General features: G+C 36.9%; 1 non-coding gene across 1 annotated transcript; it reads right to left on the bottom strand.

Annotated features, from left to right (window-relative positions):
- Positions 1–8,454: 8,454 nt before the first annotated feature.
- On the bottom strand, positions 8,455–8,561 carry LOC128590939 (U6 spliceosomal RNA). Its single transcript, XR_008381399.1, has one exon. It is a non-coding gene; the product is annotated as a U6 spliceosomal RNA (small nuclear RNA).
- Between the last annotated feature and the right edge of the window lie 14,128 nt (positions 8,562–22,689).

Raw genomic sequence — 22,689 nt, 5'->3', positions numbered from 1 at the left:
CAGCTGGAGATACTTGGCCATTGGCATATCCAGGGTTCAGAAATTGACAGTGTGGGAGAGAAAAGCCTAGGAAAACGTGCCTGTAAAAAATAAAGCAGAAAATACTGTACCTTCAAGCTTAAACTTGGCAAAAGGTTTTGAGCAGTTTATTTTCAAGACTGTAAAGGATCCACTAAGATGCTATAGCAATTCCAATTTCAGAGACTTCAGGATAGCAGCTGTTAAGACTGACTACAATCAAATAACAATAACGTGTCCCGTTTCCTGGGGAAGAAGCAGCGACGGTGTAAACAGTGTCAGCGACTCAAAGGTTAGGATCCAAGGTGTGCCTGCCCTTTAACATCCTGTCCACTACTAGGTGCCCATTTCACTCTCAGAGTAAACTTTAACAGGAATTACAACTTCACATGGTTTTTTGAATAGGTTTGGGGGAAAACAGCACTTTGAAGTTTGGCTTGTTCCTGTCTTTTCAACAGGTAAGGAAGGGTTCGGTTTTTGGCTGTTGTCAATCTTGGGAAGGGGCAGGGTCCACAGTCAGTTCAGTGTGAGTCATGGAAGACAGTTTACTTTTGCTAATGGGCAGGACAGGAAATGGAGGTGTCTTATCTCGTAGGGATGTCCTATTTTATAGACAGTTTCTGTGGCACTGATTTCATGTGCTCCCTCTGTTTGAAAGGAGAAATAAAGCAGAGCAATGGGTTCACTCTGGGACAAACCGGACATTTAAAATTTAACTTAGTTTTTTGTGGCTGCAACATACACTGAGGGTCCACCCTCTTAAAGATTTATTAACCCACCAGAGAATTTGGTGCTCTGCTGGAAATCTATTTGGGATTTAAAAAACAAATCAGCTGGAGTTGATAGGAAACTTGCCTTGTACACTGCTGCATGAATGCAAGGTGCATGCTTAGAGCTTTCAGTTTTAGACATACTTGGTGGGGGGGGCGGAGGCAAACATATAGATCAATTTCAAATTGTCTGTGTAGAACAGAGATTTTCATTTAAAATAAAAGTCCTGAATGTTGAGAGAAGAGCCTTCCCAAGTTTGAGGACCCCGTTATCTTTTCTATCTTGTTCCTCTTTAATATTTCTGCACACCTCTTTTTTCCCCCTGCATCTCAAAAGCAAAATTTACAGTTTCTCCTTATCTCATATATCCAGATTTATTCTCTTGCTCCTAAAATTTGTGATTATGAGGCTAACCAGAATCTGCAAAATGTAGTCTTTAGGCACAAAAGATAAGTGAACACAGCTCTGTAATCTATGATGTATGCAATATAGGGAAATGCACACAGTCTGAAATGCACATAGCCCTGGGGACTGTTTCCTGCCAACAACCCTTCTCTCCAGCTCTTAGATCCATTTGTTACTTAGATGCCAAGTGGTTCTGGCTTTTATAGAGGAGACTATGTGTGCAAGAAGCTTTTTACACTCCCTATTCCCTAATGGCCACAGAGTAACCACTTTCTGAAGTCCTACACCACTCTCACTCACTCTGCCTTTGACTCTCTTTTGTCTCTCATTCTAACAAGCCAATGAAAGAAATTCTTTACTCTTGGCTAGAAGTTACAGTGTCAGTCCTTTCCTACAGACATGCTATAAAGAAAATACATCTTGAACATCATTCCTACTGTTTGACCTAAAAAAACAGTATCTGCTTCAGAGATGGGGAATGGAATAAATGCAAAGAGGCAGTTTCTACCTTCCCACACTTAAGTCCACCATTTCATCAGTAATTAATGGGAGGCTGTGAGAAAGAGAGACAGATTCCTATAAAAGCTTACTTGATCTTGCATGCTGATGGGAATTATCTGACACTTCCTGAAGCCCCTCTGGAAATACAGAAGATGCAGGGAGAGGATTTTGGGGGGGACAAGTGGGCACTCAGACTGGGTACACAGCTCCAGATACCTCTTAGCCTAATCGGATGGCCTCCATGTAAGTAACTTAACCAACTATAGATAATATTATTCCTCTTTAGATTATTGATCTGAATCTCCCCACTCTCTCTGAAAATGTAGCAAGAACTCAACTGTCGGACAACATGAGGGAAGTGGAAGCGGACATCACACACTACTCTGTCGAGTCTGAGACCACACCAGCTCCTGGCCCAGTATTTTCTGATTTCTAAGCTACCCTGTCCTTCACTGAATTTTAGTCAGTTCTCTTACTGTGTCTACCTGCGCTAACTGTGAGTAAAGATGAGAAAGGTACACTGTATGGAGATATTCGAAATTTTGCTTCTGATTTCCAAGCAGCTGGATTAGGCTCATCCCTAAAATAAGGAAAATGGATTCCAATAGGACATTCCAATTCTATGATTCACTGGATTAATTTGTTCAACATTTTCTTGTCTCTTAAGATTTTCATACATCTCTTCATTATGTGTCTTAAAAACATACTTTACCTTTCCAGTCTTGTTTTTTTTGTATAGAAATTTTTCTCACAAAGGTCAAATGTTCCTTGACTCAGGATATATTATTCAAAATAATCAAAGCGAAGTTTCAGACATCTAGCCAGGCCTGGGTAGATAGTGGTTATTTTAGGAATGAGCCTAATCCAGTTCCTCGGAAACCAGAAGCAAAATTTCGAATATCTCAATACAGTGTACCTTTCTAACCTGATAGATTACACACCCTCTAAACAGGGCCTTAAATATCCCAGATCACTATGTTCTCACTGGATAAAGCCATGAAAACAAAGCCCAGTGTACTAGAAAGTAAGAGATTCTTCTAGGTACACATTCAGACTAATATACCCTATTGTTTATAAAAACTAGTAGGTATTTGAAGGTGTACAGACAATTTTTCTCACCCAAAGCATTTTTTCCCTCTCAGCTTTTGCAGCAGCACACAGTAGCTGTTCCACATGCGGTCTAGAGCCTTCTTTAACCTTGGCTTATTATACTTATCACTTTGCAATGACAAGAAAGGATTCCAACATTTGGTCTGTTCTATAAGACTCAAACCTAGTTTGAAAGGCTGTTGAAGCAGCAAGTCTGCAGCAGTCCTCCAAAGAGAAATCAATAAACCTTTTTTTTAACCTGCAAATCCCATGTAGACATGTGCACAGTAGCTCAAATGCATAATGTTTTAAAGACAGCTCTAGCTGCAGTAATTGTGTCCTAATGTCTGAATTTCAATACTCTAAGGTTCGCTGTTTCCATGGCCAACCTCACTTTGTCCTCCTTTCCAGACCATTATTGTTTTAAATGCTTAAGATATTTGAAAGTCAGGATTAGGTTGTGGAAAATAAAGTATATAATATTCAGTCACATATCATTTATAATGATCCTAAAAAAATAGTTAAAATTTATATTTATTTTATTGTATTTATTTTATTATCTTTAGTATATTGGGGACTTCAAAATATTCCAAAGGGAGCTTCTACAAGGACTGTTGTGAGTATAACTACATGCATTTTTAAATATTCCTCATTCACCTTGCAAACAACGGCTTGTTTCTAACCTAAATAACAATATATAGTAAGAATAAACAAGGTTTGTTTACATTTATTTGACTACGTATGTTTTGAAAAGGTAATGGGTAAGTAGTTTTATTTTTTAAATATATTTAAGGGATTGCTTGCTGCAATATTTTTTAGTGGGCAAATGCAGGCCTAGAGTGATCAATGTACAAAAGGTCAAACCATGTGTGCTAATGCTTGAACAAATTCTGCCCTAACCCCCATTTTAAAACTAGTTTCCATCACATAGTAATATTCTATGGACTCGTAATTCAAAGACTAATATAATGTTTTAAAGCACTCATATGTACTCATAAGTACTTACTACTTATTACTGAGAGAAATGTGATGTTTCTTACCCATTTGAACCATAAAACACATATCAAGACAAACATATAATACATAAGGGAAGGTATATGATCTACTCACAGGGTCAGATAGGAAGGAAATTGTTCCTATTTACAATTATGGAATTCATAGTAATATAAATGCACATACATTATTGTGCTATAGCTTACATGTTGCCATAGTTTATTACAGGGGAAAAAGATAAAAATTTTTCTCTCTTTTTTTTTTTATTTTTCTTCCCCGCTCACCAATGCCTTCTCATGATGGACTGCTTCCCACACCCACATCTAAAGATTCACTGCCCTGAAAGAATCATTGATTTTTATCAGACAAAGACTCCAGATGTCTGATTGCTCTGAGAAAAAAATCCCTCTAGGATCCAGAACGTCACTTTTGCTTTATTTATGTTCCTATCAATTGGGCGGGATCATTTAGTTCCTGTTCCATTTAATACTGATTAAGGCAGGTATACATGCACATGTTCACACAGTTCCTATACTGTCTACCCAGGAATCGAATTATGTTTATTCTACTGCAAACTAAAATTAAGCATGTGCATTCCACAATTCTTTATTTTACAATATTTATTTGTTTATAATAAAGCAATACATGAAAAATTTGCAAGTAAATTATCTCAAAATGTTCAGTAAATAAGATTTATATGAAGTCCCTAGAGCCTTACAATACATCTATATCTTGAGATACATGTTTTAATCTTTATCTAAGAATTGGAAAGAAAGAGAAGCTAAAGCCCTAAGAGATCAAAAAGCCTACAATTATATATGGTATAAGCCTGAAAATCTTTAAAAGCTAAGTTTAGAGAAATGAGGAGAAATCCTAAATTTGAAGACAGGGAAACCAAAGAGAACCTGTCAAGTAATGTCTCTAGAAATTTAGAAGATACTGAATCCTCAAAACAGTGGTTAGCAAATTTTACATTATGAGATGTTAATGAAAGGATCAAACACTGCTGAGTAGAAGAACAAAGCACTGTGAGAACAGAACGTGGAGGATTGTTAATTCCTTCTCCATTTCACTCTTCTTCTCTGTGGAGTCTTGTACTAATAGCAAACATCCTGTCAGCTGACTCAATTTTCTTACATTCAAAGGACAAAGAAGGCTTTCCAGACCTTCTTTTCTTTATCATCAATAAATATTTATTATTTAGTATCCATTATAGGCATGACTCTGCACTTGGTACTAACATAGACCTTGGAAACTTAATGCAGAGCATCATGGAACTTAAAGGGGCCTTCTGTGATGACATCCTGTCTTCTGCCTGATCCATTTGTACATGTCCTTGGAGATCCAGCTATGTGCGCCACACACACTTGTGGCTTCTCCATTTGCAGATGAAATACTCGCTCCTATCCTCTACAATTAATATGGGGCCTGAAATACTGAAACAAATTGATTTGATTGCCCCCCACCCCCATGTCCTCAGGCAGTATACACAAAGCTTGCTCTATTTTCCATTCAAACTCAAGATGAACACGAATATGGAAGTCCTGAGGAAAGCACGCCAAATGAATTTCTTGAGACTATGTATGTTTTTCTATAAATTTAGCTCAGGAACAGTGTTTTATTCATTTCCACCACTGTGATTTTTCAATGACTAAATAATTAACAAAAATATCAAGTGTGAATCTGCTTCCCCTACATTCTGTAGATGAGCTTTCTAAGAAAGTGATATATCCTTGTTTAAGGATCCCTCTTTAGGTTGCAATTAGTATAAATCCAGGTCAAGCTAATTTTTTTTTTCGTAGAGTCTCACTTTATTGCCCTCAATAGAGTGCTGTGGCATCACAGCTCAAGCAGCCTCCAACTCCTAGGCTTAGGCGATTCTCTTGCCTCAGCCTCCCGAGCAGCCGGGACAATAGGTGCCAGCTACCAAAACACCCAGCTATTTTTTGTTGCAGTTTGGCCGGGGTCAGATTTGAATCCACCACCCTCGGTATATGGGGCCAGTGCCCTAACCACTGAGCCTCAGGCACCACCATGGGTCAAGCTAATTTTAAATAATTTTTTTTAAAGCCTGAATTTATCGACTGATGCCACTTGTAAGAAGAACACAGGTGTGTCAGGCCTACTAGACACTGATGTCTGATGTCATCCAGACTCTCCATCTCTCAGAAAATTCTTTCCACGTGGTAAGGAAAGAAAAAAAAATGGAATCCTCTAGGCCCATAGTCACATTTTACCAGCTTAATAACCCTAGCAGAGGAGATTGTCTTTTCCTGGGAAAACTCTGGCCCACTTTGGGTCATGTGTCAATTGCTGAACAAATGTTTGTGACCGGGGTGGCTGCGGAAAGAAGGGTGTACTCTGTGAATGGCAGGTGCCACCCTTGTGATAAGAGGGGAGAGAGCAAAAGGGAAGTAGAGATGATTCTATTCAAACCACAAGGCCAAGCATCCTCAAAGGAAAAGGGAATCTGTTATCAGAATAATAAAGAGGTCTTTTTTTTTTTTATTAAATCATAGCTATGTACATTAATGCGATCATGGTGCACCATAAACTGGTTTTATAGACCGTTTGACACATTTTCATCACACTGGTTAACGTAGCCTTCCTAGAATTAATAAAGAGGTCTTGAACAATTGTCACCTACATGTAGGTCAATGGCTCCAAAGCCTGGAGAGGGTATGTCATTTCCCAGGTCCCACGAAGCTAGCCAATAGTGAGGCCAGGAATGGGATCTACATCTCCTGACTCTTAATTTAGTATTTTTTAAAGCTATTCTATCAACTATCTTTCAGCAAAGCATTAAAAAAACCCACACGTTTTATAATTTCTTTCAAGGTTGAGCTAATGTAGCTCCAAGTGCCCTGGCTAATAGCCTGAATTTGTGAGGCAGGCATTGCTACCACAGTACAACTAGTGATATGAATTTGGACCAGTCATTTTAGGTCTTTTTGCTTATGACAATAAAGTCATCTACCCTCCTTTGACCTGGCTAAGGATAAAGGATAAAAATGTCTTTAATATGAAATGGTAAGTTGTATGTTAAAAATAATTTAATATGCTAAATCATTATACAAAATTAAGATTCATTTGCTGAAGAACTCCCCTTCCAAGCTTTGTGACTCTCCATCAGATGGATAAAATACTCAGCATTATCAAAATTAATTTGACAAATTTATTTTGATGGAGCCCCTCTCATGACCCATCTTACTTGGAAATGCTCCCTTATAACCACACAAAATATTTATTATTATTATCTTTCTTTGGAATAGTCCCTAATTCTGTTTCTAAATTACCCCTCATCTGAACTCACCCTGACTCAAATTGTTGGCTTAACTTCTTATCCACATGGAAATTGAATCTTCATTCTTCATTTCTTTGGTTTTCCAGCTGCTTTGCCTGTTCTCTTCTGACTAGGGAAATTATGTTGCTAATTATGACTAGCTGCTCTGCAAGTATCTTCTCTGAGACTTAACTAGGACCTTTCTTGATTCTTATTCACAGGTGGGGGACAAGGAGCTGATTATGAGGTTGGAAGAAAAGATTTATCAACCATAAAAATAGCATTTAGGAATTTGTTTCTTTCTTTTTTTTATTAAATCATAGCTGTGTACATTAATGCAATCATGGGATACAATGTGCTGGTTTTATATACAATTTGAAATGTTTTCATCAAACTGGTTAACATAGCCTTCACAGCATTTTCTTAGAGGATTCTTTCTTTTTTTTTTTCTTTTTTTGTATTTATTTATTTATTATTTATTATTATTATTAAATCATAGCTGTGTACATTAATGCGATCACGGGGCACCATACACTGGTTTTACAAACAGTTTGACACATTTTCATCACACTGGTTAACATAGACTTCCTGGCATTTTCTTAGTTATTGTGTTAAGACATTTATATTCTATATTTACTAAGTTTCACATGTACCCTTGTAAGATGCACCACAGGGGTAATCCCACCAATCACCCTTCCTCGACCCATTCTCCCCCCTCCCTCCCCTCCCTCTCTCCCTTCATCATCTTCTTAGGTTATAACTGGGTTATAGCTTTCATGTGAAAGCCATAAATTAGTTTCATAGTAGGGCTAAGTACATTGGATACTTTTTCTTCCATTCTTGAAATACCTTACTAAGAAGAATATGTTCCAGCTCCATCCATATAAACATGAAAGAGGTAAAGTCTCCATCTTTCTTTAAGGCTGCATAATATTCCATGGTGTACATATACCACAATTTATTAATCCATTCGTGGATCGATGGGCACTTGGGCTTTTCCCATGACTTAGCAATTATGAATTGGCTGCAATAAACATTCTGGTACAAATATCTTTGTTATAAGGTGATTTTTGGTCTTCTGGGTATATACCTAGTAGAGGAATTATAGGATTGAATGGCAGATCTATTTTTAGATCTCTAAGTGTTCTCCAAACATCTTTCCAAAAGGAATGCATTAATTTGTTTCTTATAGGGCTCATCACCACAGGTAAACTCACCTCCTCTTCAGGCTTGCAACTGTGAGACCTGAGTCTGAGGGCTGGAAGCACTGCTTCTCAGGAAGGAGTCTCCACATTTTACAGCTTACACAGTGGCTCCTAAGGCACACTTGTGCAAAAAGAGCACTGCCTTTTTTAGATAGTGCATCCTCTTTTTCTTTTCTTTTTTTTTTTTTTTTAAATATGGAACTCTTCACGAATTTATGTGTCATCCTTGTGCAGGGGCCATGCTAATCTTCTCTGTATCATTCCAATTTTAGTATATGTGCTGCCAAAGTGAGCACCATCCTCTTTTTCTTGACACCTGTATTCTGACAATTTGTTCTTCAGAAAATGGTACCTTTACAAAAAGCAGAAGGGTTAATAATATAAGCTGTTCTCCTCTAGACATAGGTCTGATTGACTTACAGTGTGGTTAATCCTTGTTTGATTGCCTTATACCCAACAGCTTGATTACCCAGTTTTTGCACAGTGATAGTTTTTCTATAGCAGTTTATGTTGATTTCTAATTTATTCAGCCAGTATTTGGTCTCCAATCTTAACATTGACCACTGTGGCAAAATTAATTATACAGTGGTTTATAAAGTCTTGTTCTTACAATGACATAGTAAATCATGTGCTAGCCTGGCCCATTTGGGTTTGCTTTTAAAAATTTAAGTATCTGGACCAGGTGCAGTGGCTCATGCCTGCAGTCCGAGCATTCTGGGAGGCCAAGGCAGGTGGATTGCTTAAACACAGGGGTTTGAGACCAACCTGAGGAAGAGGGAGACCCTGTCCTTACTAAAAATTGAAAAAAAATAGCCAAGCGTTGTGGCAGATACCTGTAGTCCCAACTACTACAGAGCTGAGGCATGAAGAATCACTTGAGCTCAGGAGTTTGAGGTTGTTGTGAGCTATGATGACTCATTCTACAGCACTCTAGCCTGGGGTAAGAGAGTGAGACTCTGTCTCAAAAAAAAAAGAAAAAATTAAGTATCTAAGATTTTTGATATTTTCTCAATGAGTAATAAAAATTGATTTTAAAAATGGTCATTAATTAAAATCGCTAATATTTAGAAAGTTTATAACTACAAACTTTTAGTGATGCTAAATCACTAAATCAACTAACTCTGGTAAATATCAGATATAGCACTTAAATAATAACAATATAAAGAACCAAATTACAATACTGGAAATCTGAAAATTTACAATCAAAAATTATTCTTCATTTTAAAGTGACTTTACTGAAGGATTCCTTTAGATTTTCTGTAAACATCTACTTCCAAATTAAAGTAAATCCATGTCTATCTTTTATATGAGATTACATATCTCAAATATTATAGTTTTGGGATTAAATTTTACTGAGTTCTTTGCATTTAATAAACATACAGAATTTTAATTTTCCGGCATACGACTTTCATTCCGCAAAGCAAACAAAAATTCCACTGATAATTGAGGTATAGGAAAGCTAGTCAAAGGATGAACCTTGGCTATTCAATTTTGGGTTTCATTTCATGCTTAATGCTCTGGGTAGAGAAAGAAAGAAAATGTTAATGGTATTCCGTGATTCTGTGATTTTTGAAATAAAAATAGTTTCAATTTATGAGTCCACGAATTCAGAAAGAGTGCTCAGACACTGAAAAGTGTATGAGACACATTTTATGACCACCAAGGGCATTGTCTTTTTAGAGTCTGGCTTAAGTGGCATATAACAGTCATTTACAAAAGGTTGAGTGAAATTACAAACTTAAAATATTTCTGTATTTCAGTGGAATTATATGCCAGGATATTAGGACATTCCGGAACCTTAGCTGATTTTATTCTATCCTATTTTTTCTTTTTTTAATTAAATCATAGGAGTTTGAGACTATTAATGTATACATTAATGCATTTATGGGGTACAATGTGCTGGTATTATATACAATTTGGAATGCTTACATCAAACTGGTTAACGTAGCCTTCACCTCACTTTCTTAATTATTGTGTTAAGACATTTATACTCTATACATAATAGTTTTTATTTTAGGAATATTTTACTTCTACACTGATTCCAGAGCACTTAGCCACAATATTATATGGCCTTATTTTCTATTTTATCTTATGACTGTCTTCTAATTGGATTGGATTATTGACTTGGCTGATTTTCAAATTCTGCTCATGGACACTTGGTAGGCATCAAATAAATTCTTGTTGATTCTTGTCATCATCACCATTTATATAAGTGAGTGATAATAACTGCTGCCATTAATCATAATTGGTATTTTACCTGTGTTACTTCAAAGTCTTACAACTCTAAAAGTTACTATTATACCATTATCGTAAAAGCAAAAATGAGAGACTGAGGGGCTAGTAACTTACTCAAGAGATACAGGCAAAATGTTCTTGTGCTAAGTTGTGAACCCAGGTCTGAGGGCATTAAACCCAAATCATTTTTCTCTCTGTCATCCTGCTGATTTCAACTTTCTCACACACATGGTGTTTTGTCGTTAACATCTTGGATCCATCCCTACAGCTTTGGATGATGATTTTACATAGAGGAGATGCAAAGCAATTTATCATTTTGGTAGATCTAGAGTTTGCTAGTAGCAGATGGCTCTAGGAGGTGGGAATGTGATGTGGATTTTAGGAGACAATTTGAAATGAGCCTCAATTTGTCCAATTATACAGCCCCCCCTTACTTGGAAAGTATGGAGATTTTTAAAAAATATATTTTCACTTTGGGCTCTGTACTTGTAAAGGCCTTTAATATTCACTTAAGACATGTTGTTTGATCTTCCTACAATATAACTTTGACTAATATATTTTACTGTAATGCATTGGATCTTATTTCATGATATCAACAAATGTATTTTAAGAGATATTTTTTGTAGACTGGACTTACCTCCAAAGTCATAATTAATTTCTGGAGCACTTTTCATGTACTTGCCCCATTCTAAGCACATTCCATGTGTTGGGTCACATGGTCTTCACAACCACCTTTTGAGGTAGCCTTTATTCCCATTGCTAAGGAAATGGGGACATGGGAGGGAGAATATGTTAATTGATTGAATCTGGATATGAAAAGATTCAGAGAAACTTGAATAATGGTCCGATTTTAACAAGATAAAATTTAATTCAGTAAAGTATAAGGTCTCATTCTTTAGCCTAAAACAACTGTCTAGGTACAGAATGGGAAATCTATCACTTATCAACAGAACATAAATATAAAAGCTTTTGATCAAAAAGTTCTAGAAAAGCGAAGGGAATATTGAGATTGACAAAATTGGTGAACATAATCTGTGTTGATGAAAGTGTAGACTCTCCCAAGGAGAAAGCAAGTGTCCTGCTCTCCTCCTTTTCTTGATGATTCCAAACCTAGAATGGGTTCTGGTGCTAAGGTCACATTTGTAAGAAGTTGTAAATAAACTCAGATCATTTTCAAAAGAGAGCAACTACACTGACTATTTTAGATGAAAAATGGTCGAAAGACATGGCAGTGTTTACCACTGAGAAAAAAAATAAAGCCTCAGGGATAACAAGATAGTTGTCCTCCCCTACTGAGGAACGGCCACAATCAAGGAGGATTACATGTTTTTACTACACACATAAGTAGTTAAACTGGCAATAGTGAGCAGGAGAAGCTATATGCAAGAGTAATCAAATCTTAACAAGCAATATCTTTTGAATAGTTGGAGCTATGCAAATATGAAGTGAACTTGCTTTGGAAGAGAATAAATTCTCTTCTTACTGGATGACCATGGAGCAGAAGTATCACAAAGGAGATCCAAGAATTAGATAGATGGTTAGACCAGAGTTTTGGTGCCTTCCAATCTCATGATTTTTATTATTTTAGACCCTTACCTTTTAGACAAGAAAGAATGGGCACCCAGCAGGTGACTCTGCTGTCTGGCCTGAACAGCAGCAGCCTGCTCAGGGACTTTGAAGAAATCTTGCCCTAGGTTACAAGATTTGGGCAATTACTGAAGTAGCAAGAGTTGCAGTACAAATAAGATGGCCGAATTCTCCTTTCTCACTCATACTTTTGCTTACAATTCCTCCATTGTGCTAAAATCACCTTTTTTTTTTTTACATCATCACCATAAATATCATTAATTTCTGATCTTACTTCCAAATGGACCACGTCTAATTGGTTTGTTCAGAAGTTCACTCATGATGACTTTGAGGGTCTTTTATAGAGGCAGGTGTAGACATAGTTCTCAGTTTTCTGCAATTTCAAAGACTACTCCTTGCATTAAGCTCCCTACCTCTATAGGAAAATTAAACTGGCTCAGTGGCACCTAATTTGTCCAAAACAAGAAGATCCCTGGAGTACAGACTCTCACGGATTTAACAGGATTTTATCTCCTTATTACATGGGTAAAAGATGTTAATGGATAAATCATTCTTTCTAATCCAGCACAAGATACAGTCTCTGCCACACCGAATAATCAAATATAAGAAACAATTCATTGTTACTAGGGAAGAAAACTTAATAATTTTATGTCTCAAGGCATGGGGAACAAACACATAATCCAAGTGTGTAATTATAGCATTGTGTTTCAGAATCTGTACAAAGCTACAAAGAACATAGACTCTGATCTGAAGGATATGAGGTTTTTGCCAGTGTGCTACTGCAACTCCAAAATACCTTTCCACAATAGTAAATACTATAGTTCTTTACTGAGTCATGACTCCAAAGAAAAAATTACAAACAAATTTTTTTTTTCCACAAGAATAATGTTTTAGGTTAAGCCCCTTTCCAGATGGAAGAGGCATTCTAAAGTAGACAAAGACATGTGAAGAAATGAAGACTACCTTTCTGAAAGCTGATTGATTCTGGTCATCATATTGGAAAAATACAAGTTTCACCACTGAGCAAGAAACCGCTCATCTGTTTTGAATCAAAATCATTTCTGTTAGAATCAAGCCACTGTGTTGCTTGCTTCCGATTCCTGGTGTAAGAGCCTTACGTATAGGTCTTCCAGTATGTAAATAATCTGGTTTTAGCAAAGTTTTTAATAGTCCCTACACATCACCTACTTTTTATAAATTTCAGAACATTAGGGGGTAACACATTTTTTACATACTTCATTTTCGTACAAATTGAGTCAAATTTATAAGTGTGCCCTTCACCCCAATAGTGTGCACTGTACCTGATAGGTGTGAATTTACCCATCCCCTAGCCTCCCTTCTCCTAGCTTGATTTTCACTGAAATTTACTTCTATATGTGCACTTAAGTATTGATAGATTAGTTCCAATTTTGCATTGAGCACATGAACATTACCTGCTTTTTATTATCCTTGATTTTCATAAAGACAGTGTATACCTTTGCATTGGTTAAATGTCTTCTTAATGATATATTTTATAATTAGAAAATCAGATCATGGAATCATAAGGCCTTAGTTTTCTGTTATTAGGTGATTCTTCCCTTAAACATACCTTATGATCAAAAATGTCCTGGCCTAATTTTGCAAGGAAAGCTGTGTGACCTCACAGTCTGTATTCCAAAGTCATTGTAACTGGCATTGTCATTTTGGTATCTTGCTTAAATACTCCTTGGTGTAATATAAATTTATGTCCTGTCCTCAGAGTGGCCTTTATTTTGAAATTCTGCCAAGAACACAATCATTGTGAGTGCTGGAGTTTGATTAAACATAGCCCCAAAGAATGTCTTTCAAAGGATACATCTCACCCAGTTTCCATTTATAAAACGTAAAGTAGCATATGCTGTACAATTATAATAAATCATCTTCAAACATAGGACTTAAAAATAACAGATGAAATGGTCTTAATGTCTGATCAGGGAGAGAAATGCTTCCTAGAAGAAATCTTGCAAGTTATCCATGCCATATACTTGGGCACCTGGAGGCTCAGTGGTTGGATGGGAAAAGATCCCAAACATGCAGCTCATGTAAATAACTGGTGCTCATGACTTTCGGAGTCCTACGGAATCTGCAGCCCTGAGGCTTTAACCTAAAAGCTCATCATTGCCCAGTTTCTGAGTCATTTTTGGCAAAAGTAAAGAGTATAATAGTAACTTACAGGAGACCAGCTGGTAGGATCTTATTTATCTTACAATATCTGGTGTGCCTAGGGCGATGCTTAGACAATCTTTGTCAAGAGAACCACGGCTTTTTTCCTGAAGTCCACTTGTTTGTCTAGTCCGCCCATGTGTCCTGGCTTCTGCTGCTGATTGAGCTAACCCTGACATCCTGCCGAACCTTTCCTTTCCCCGGGTGAACGGGAACTTTGTTTGGATATACATAACTCTAACTGTCATGGGGACAATCTAGAATTGTAATGCCACCATTTTTGCTCATAAAATATAATTCTGCCTCGAAACTACTGCTATTTTGTCTCACCTATTACAACACATGCTCTGGGGAACTTACTATAATCAAGCTCAAGCTAACCATACCCCTTCAGACCCAGAGATTTGAATGCTTATCAACTCTTGTCATCTGTAGCAAAAATTACAATTGTCTTAGCGTCACAACATTGGTCACATATTTTCCATTTCTGTCTCATTCTTCTGACCTTCTGGAAGATTCCTGCATGCTTTTCAGCATAGGTTTAATATGATGTGATATGCTGACTAATGTGAATGGGTGGAAAGAAAATGGGTAGACAAAGTTGGAAGAGGGGTTAAGGTGTTCTCCAGGCTAATTAAATGATTCTTGTTTGGGGGTAAATTCAAGGCATGGATCTACATCCGTTCAATCAACTATGCATTTCTGCTGCTTCCTATACTTATAAATCTAATGAGATCCTAAGCAACTAACAAAGTTTCCACAGAGAGGCTACATGTTCAATTACAGAGGCCAAGAAAATGATTTAAGATTCTATTTTGGTTCTGAATTCAAGAAACCTTGAATATGTTTTAATATGCTTTATTTTTCCAGGATCCTAGGGAATTAAACAGCTACTCTTTACATGCCAGTGATTAGAAATTATGTTTTCATGTGACAATATTCTAGCTTAGCCTTTTTATGAGCCATGACCATGGGAGACGCTCTATCACTTTTGCATTTATAGACAAATATGCCAACCTCCATTTTTTCACTGCAAGACAAGTCTTTTGGGCAGTGACAAATTTTAAATCCCTTTGGGAATAGAGGCTGCGTAGTGGGTCTCAGCAAGTCTAATTTAGATTTCATTTCATCTGATTTTAGAGAATGGGAAAAGTGAGCATGAAATGACTTTGGTTCCTGACACCAGTTGCATGGATTTATTTCAGTGATTAATTAAAAGATCACATGGTTTTCCTAAGCATTGCAATGCTGCATCAAGCTTGAAGAGAGCTAAAACTGCCATTGATTTTGCCCTTCTGTCTAAGGAAGACAATTCTGAAAGACTGCATCTAGCCACAACAGGCCTGAGCAAAGTTAACAGTTGCTTCAATGGCTGGAAAATGGGGTATGAAAAGAAACAAGTCCACCAAAAGCATTTCACAATATGCTTTTTTTTTTTAACCAAAGAAAGCCTGTAATTATTTATTCACATAATTTTAAATTTAAATGCAGATAACATGAATGATTACTGCAGTCAATAGCAAGAGAGATGATTAGCTTAAAGATATGTAACCTTCAACAAATAATTTAAGATTTATTTTACTTACTATTTTATGGGTATGGGGAGAGAAGCAATTAGTGTTTTGAAGTAGCGTTTTGACCTACTCCATGAAAACTCTGTACAGGGTTGTGCAATAGCAAGAGTTTGAGATTTGGAGAAGGTGGAAGGAGAAAAAGATTCAGGTAGTAGCAACAGAAATTTTAGTCTACAAACTTAAGCATACAAAAACTGTACTTTTATTTTTCTACAACTTAACTGACAGTGGGGCTCCCATAGTATCAGATCAGTTCTTCCCCACAGTCGCCCCTAATTCCTCCCTTTAAGTTGCATCCATAGTTGAGAGCTCAGAGAGGACCATAACTTATGGTGGCATCTTGTTTTTGTCCTTATCTTTCCACAGTGGCATCTACCGAGATGATTCTTGTCTAATGTGTTCTGGGTTGGGAATTCGATAGGTCTTTCTCTATAGAGTCTCCACAGGTCTGATGTTTACTAGCCTCCAAGTGGAGTTCTTAACTGATCATTGGGAAAAGAATTTCAGGACATACCATGTAAGCCAAATAAGAGACACCTTTTGATTAAAAGTGAAAGTACATTTTCAGTGGGGAAGGTAGGCAGAGGAAGTGGTTTTAGATCTTCAATAGTTTTACTAACAGAGGGGAAGAATAGTCAAGACCTAAGACTGGTTTTACTGAGAATTTAGGTAGGAATTCCTAGAGTTGGGTTCCCTCCCTTTTTCATATTTCATATGGTTGTCTTGGAACTGTCATGGTAATTTCAAGGGTGGAAAAATTTTTAAACTGCAATGTAAATGATATAGTAATCAGTCAAAATTCTTGTAAGGTGACAGAGATAGCTGACAAGCTGATTGAAGCCAATTTGCGCCTATCCTTACAAGTTCCTCTAGTTAGTGTCTGCCTGAAGGTTGTTAACTTTAACACCAGTTCCTCTCTCCTAGTCTCCTACTCTACTAAGATGACTCCAATATGAAGTTGAATCTTGAATGGACAGTAATATTAAGACATACCTTCAGACTACAGAAGTCCTGTCACTCCCGCACTATCCCAGATGTCCTGATTCTGTGAAATGGACTCTGACTCACCTATGGAATGCCTAGACATACCGTATAGTCACTTCTTCTCTGGAGAGGGTCTCTAGTCTTTACCCCTTTTAGATATTCAAAACCATCTGTAGTCTCTCACTGACCTACCCTGGGCTTAATATGGCTTTGCTACAGGATGGTGAGGAGTAGGATTCTTTTTCTCTCTCTGACTCAGAATCTCACTGCATATCTCCTCACTCTTCCTGATTCCCTGAGAGGGTAAGTGGTTGGAGTGACATCTTCTAACTTCATGCCTTCTTCCAAATCTCTCTATTTCCTGAGTTTTTTCCATTTCTTCCCAAGTTAAACCTGTGAAATTCAAAACTCCTTTCTTTGAGACTACTTTCTTTTTCTTTTCTCTCTGCTGCATTATCCCTTCTGTGAGGCAGAAAGGAAAAGATACCACATGGTTAGAAGAAGGATCAACACATATAAGAAAATACATCTTTATAAAGAGAACTATGAAAATGTAAGAAAAGAAATAGCTGAAAATGTTAACAAATGGAAAAACATACCATGCTCATGGCTGGGAAGAATCAACATGGTTAAAATGTCTATACTACACAAAGCAATATACAATTTTAATGCAATCCCTATTAAAGCTCCAATGTCATACTTTAAAGATCTTGAAAAAATAATACTTCATTTTATATAGAATCAGAAAAAAACGTGAATAGCCAAGACATTACTCAGAAATAAAAACAAAGCAGGAGGAATCACGCTACCAGACCTCAGACTATACTATAAATCGATAGTGATCAAAACACCATGGTACTGGCACAAAAATAGAGAGGTAGATGTATGGAACAGAATAGAGAACCAAGAGATGAACCCAACTACTTACCGTTATTTGATCTTTGACAAGCCATTTAAAAAGATTCAGTGGGGAAAAGATTCCCTATTTAACAAATGGTGCTGGGTAAACTGGCTGGCAACCTGTAGAAGCCTGAAACTGGACCCACACCTTTCACCATTAACTAATATAGATTCTCACTGGATTAAAGATTTAAACATAAGACATGAAACTGTAAAAATACTAGAAGAAAACTCTTGAAGAAATTGGCCTGGGAGAATATTTTTTGAGGAGGACACCCCGGGCAATTGAAGCAGCATCAAAAATACACTACTGGGATCTGATCAAACTAAAAAGCTTCTGCACAGCCAAGAACACAGTAAATAAAGCAAGCAGACAGTCCTCAGAATGGAAGAAAATATTTGCAGGTTATGTCTCTGACAAAGGTTTAATAACCAAAATACACAGAGAACTCAAAAGTATTAGCAAGAAAAGAACAAGTGATCCCATCTCAGGGTGGGCAAGGGACTTGAAGAGAAACTTCTCTGAAGAAGACAGGCATATGAAAAAATGCTCATCATCCTTAATCATCAGAGAAATGCAAATCAAAACTACTTTGATATATAATCTAACTCCAGTAAAATTAGACTATATCACAAATCCCAAGACCAGAGATGTTGGCGTGGATGTGAAGAAAAGGGAACACTTCTACACTGCTAGTGGGAATGCAAACTAATACATTCCTTTTGGAAAGATGTTTGGAGAACACTTAGAGATCTAAAAATAGATCTGCTTTTCTATCCTACAATTCCTCTACTAGGTATATACCCAGAAGACCAAAAATCACATCATAACAAAGACATTTGTACCAGAATGTTTATTGCAGCCCAATTCATATTTGCTAAGTCATGGAAAAAGCCCAAGTGCCCATCGATCCGTGAATGGATTAATAAATTGTGGTATGTGTATACCATGGAATATTATGCAGCCTTAAAAAAAGATGGAGACTTTACCTCTTTCATGTTTACATGGATGGAGCTAGAACATATTCTTCTTAGTAAAGTATCTCAAGAATGGAAGAAAAAGTATCCAATGTACTCAGCCCTACTATGAAACTGATTTACAGCTTTCATATGAAAGCTATAACCCAATTATAACCTAAGAACATGGGGAAAGGGGAAAGGAGGGAAGGATGGGTGGAGGGGGTTCATTGGTGGGACCTCACCTATGGTGCATCTTATAAGGGTACACATGTGAAGCTTACTAAATGTAGAATATAAATGTCTTAACGTAATAACTAAGAAAATGCCAGGAAGGCTATGTTAACCAGTGTGATGAAAATTTGTCAAATAGTATATAAAACCCGTGTATGGTGAAAAAAAAATAAAATTAAAATTAAAAGAAAGAAAATATAATGAAGGATATACAATTGGCAAATTAAAAAATGAGTGTGAATCTGAATTAAATACTATTAAATGCTTCAAAATCTTTGAAAAAGTATATAAACCACACCCCTGTCATTTTTGGTTTGTTTCTTTCTTTCACAAAATAGAGCAAATTAAATGTACAGATAGAATACTGGTATTTAATCTATTTTTGTTAGACAGTATGCTATGGACATCCTTTATGTGTAATGTGTTAAAATCTCCCAAATCTAAGGGTATCTGCCTAAAGTGATGTATCTATGGCTGAAACCAAGCCAGTACGCATCAGTATTCTTGTGTCAGTTGTTACAGTTCATGTCCATTCTGATTAATGCTTTCCATTTAGTCAGCACCAGTGTTGTACTATTGTTTATTTTCATTATTATTTACTATTTTTACTGTTACCACAGGGTGTACTTATCCTATTAACCATAGGGATACTCAGATTGTTTCTAATTTTTTGCTGATTAAAAAAGGCCCTGACCATCCTTGTACATATAACTAATACCTTAATAATATCAACCTTTAGGTATAAATCCACTTTTATATACAGAGAAATTCTTCACATATAAACAAGGAGATCAGTGTAATAATGGTATTGTAGGTATTGTCTATAATTACAAACAACTTAACCAAAACCCCTTCTGAGCAACTACTTTTTATAAGAATTGAGAAAGGTGTTGGGAACATAACAGTGTACAAAAATGGGTCCATAAAATGAAGCTTAGAGTCTGTCCGCAGGTTATATCTCTCAAGTAGATGTAACATGAAATTTTATGCCAGAGAAGTGAAGTGCTGTGTCATCAATAATGAGGAAAATGTAGTCAGGAAGACTGGGAAAGGCTTTCCCAAAATATGAATATTAAACTCAGGACAAAATAAAGAGTGGGTAGTGACCACACAGAAGTGGCAGGAAACAGTTTACTACACAGAGGAACCATGTAGGCAAAGGTCCAAGGACAAGGGTAACTAGGCTTGCTCTATCTCTCTTTGAAGCTAAAATGAAAAGACAGAGTGGTCCCAAGGCATGAGAAGTCATAAGACATACACAGGAGTCTTGAGGGAAGCATTTTAGGTCTAATTAAAGATTTGGGTCTTTGTTTTGAAAGTGATAGAAAACCACTGATGAAATATTTAAATAGAGCAAGGATTTGAGGTGGAGTAAGGGTGATTGGCTTGATCAATATTTTCATAGAAAGGACCTCTTTGGCTCTCCCCTTGTCGAGAATGGATATGAGGAACCAAGAAAGCTACAGGGGGCAAGAACTATAGCAGAAGTGCAAGAAAGTGCTTATGGTAGTTCTCTCTAGAAAGGTAGACAGAGATAAACCATTTGTCATTGAAAAATATTGAAAAGGTGAAATCAATAGGGCTTTAAGATGTATTAGAAATGGGACAAGGAAAGAGATGAATGTATCAAGGAACAAATGATTCCAGGGTTTCTGGCCTCATCAACAGGATTGGGAGGATATGGAACATGAGATGTTCAAGAGGTTTGTTCTGAACATGATCAGAGTCACTAAAAATGGAGGGTCCATGCAGTTCATGCCCATGATACCAGCCTCATAGCAGCTGAAAATGCCTAATGGAAAGTTGTGCAATAAAAATAAAAACTAAATGGGTTAGGTGAAGGCAGAATAAAAGAGGGGAATTGAAACAGAGGCCATAATATTGGAATCACAAACTACTAGATTGAAATCCCAATGCTTCCACTTAGTGAGTGATTTAAAAAAAAAAAATGTAATTACCTCTCAGGTCTTTGGTTTTCTCATTTTAACAATGTGGAATTGAATCTACTCGTAGGATTCTTATGAAGGTTAAGTGGGATAATATGGGTGAAATATTTAGTTCAATAAGTACTTAATAACTTACTTTAATTTTTAAGAGTCAAGGGAGAGAAGCTAGGTTTGTTTGTTTTTTTCAGTCTGAACTGCTACTTTATATATTGCTCATCACACTCTCTATTTCAGATGTTTGGGGAAAAAGAAGGCAATTAGATGATTTGTCTCTAGACATAGATTTTTATTGGCTAAATCTACTTTCTGAGTACTAGTCCAGCTAGCAGGCAGGTATTTTTCTAGCACATATGGCAGTAACTTAAAAATTTTGAGACAGATTAAAAAATTATTGACCTTCTTTATGATAGCTGTGCAAATTGTCTCCATACAAAATGCAAGTGATTTGCCCATTCATTTTGACAACTCAGTTACATCCAAATTTATGGAGCTCAGGAGGCATGAAATGTCTAGACTGTGACCAATGGGTATATGCCAAGGAAACAGCCAACTGCCAGGCTCCCCTGTGTCAAAAGACTGCAGAAAATCAGCACTGACCCAAAATAGTAGAAGAAGGCCTCAACATACATAAATGGCGAATCCAGGTCCTAGCTTCTGGAAAATCAGGAGTTCTGACAATAGCGGGTGTGCTGTAAGGCCTCTGGTTCACATAGTTCCCTCCACTTCCTAGTCAATACCTTATACCTGCTCCCTTATGTTCACTTACATTTCTGCCAGGACCCTCTATGTATCCACATGTGTAATCTAGGCATTTTTTCCCTAACACCACTAGATCAGAACCTGGGCTATGGGGTGAGATATACTGGGTGCAAATCCTGGCTCTCGTAGTTACTATCTGACCATGGCAAGTTACCTAAACTCTCTAAACTTTAGTTTTTCCATCTGTAAAATAGGAATATTAATAATTCAAGATTAAATATTATCATTAAGCATAATGTGTCTAAAGCTCATAGAACTGTACGTGGTAACAAATTAGAGCTCACGGCTAGGTCCTGAGGCAGAAGGTAAGGACTTCTCTCAGGTGTCCTTCTGACAGCTTCAATACATGCAGGTGGATGTCATAGAAGGCCAACAAAGTATTCTCAGAAAGACACTCCAACATCCCTCACTGTCTTGAGCTTCCCTTATCCAGCGTTTATCAAGGCACATGCATGCATTATCAGCAATCCAGACTTCAGCATTTCCACTCATGTGTTTTGTTTTCGTTCAAGAGAATGGCTCAAATTTAGGCTTCATAAAAGTTAGGAAGAGCCCATTGTAGAAAAGAAGGGACCATTGTTTTTTTTTTTTTTTTTTTTTTTATAAATCATAACTGTATACATTGATATGATCCTGGGGCATCATACACTCACTTCATAGACCATTTGACACATTTTTATCACAATGGTTAACATAGCCTTTCCGGTGTTATCTCAGTTACTGTGCCAAAACATTTACATTCTACATTTACCAAGTTTCCCAAATACCCCTGTAAGATGCACCACAGGTGTGATCCCACCAATACCCCTCCCTCTACCCACCCCCCCTCCCTTTCCCACGTCCCCCTATTGTTAGGTTGTACCTGGGTTATAGCTTTCATGTGAGAGCCCCAAATTAGTTTCATAGTAGGGCTGAGTACATTGGGTACTTTTTCTTCCATTCTTGAGATACTTTACTAAAAAGAATATGTTCCAGCTCCATCCGTGTAAACATGAAAGAGGTAAAGTCTCCATCTTTCTTTAAGGCTGCATAGTATTCCATGGTATACATATACCACTGTTTATTAA

This window comes from Nycticebus coucang, chromosome 7 (assembly GCF_027406575.1).
Source record: "Nycticebus coucang isolate mNycCou1 chromosome 7, mNycCou1.pri, whole genome shotgun sequence".
Classification (NCBI taxonomy): Eukaryota; Metazoa; Chordata; class Mammalia; order Primates; family Lorisidae; genus Nycticebus; species Nycticebus coucang.
The sequence above is the reverse complement of the archived record's forward strand: the minus strand, read 5'-3'. Positions and strand labels throughout refer to the sequence as shown.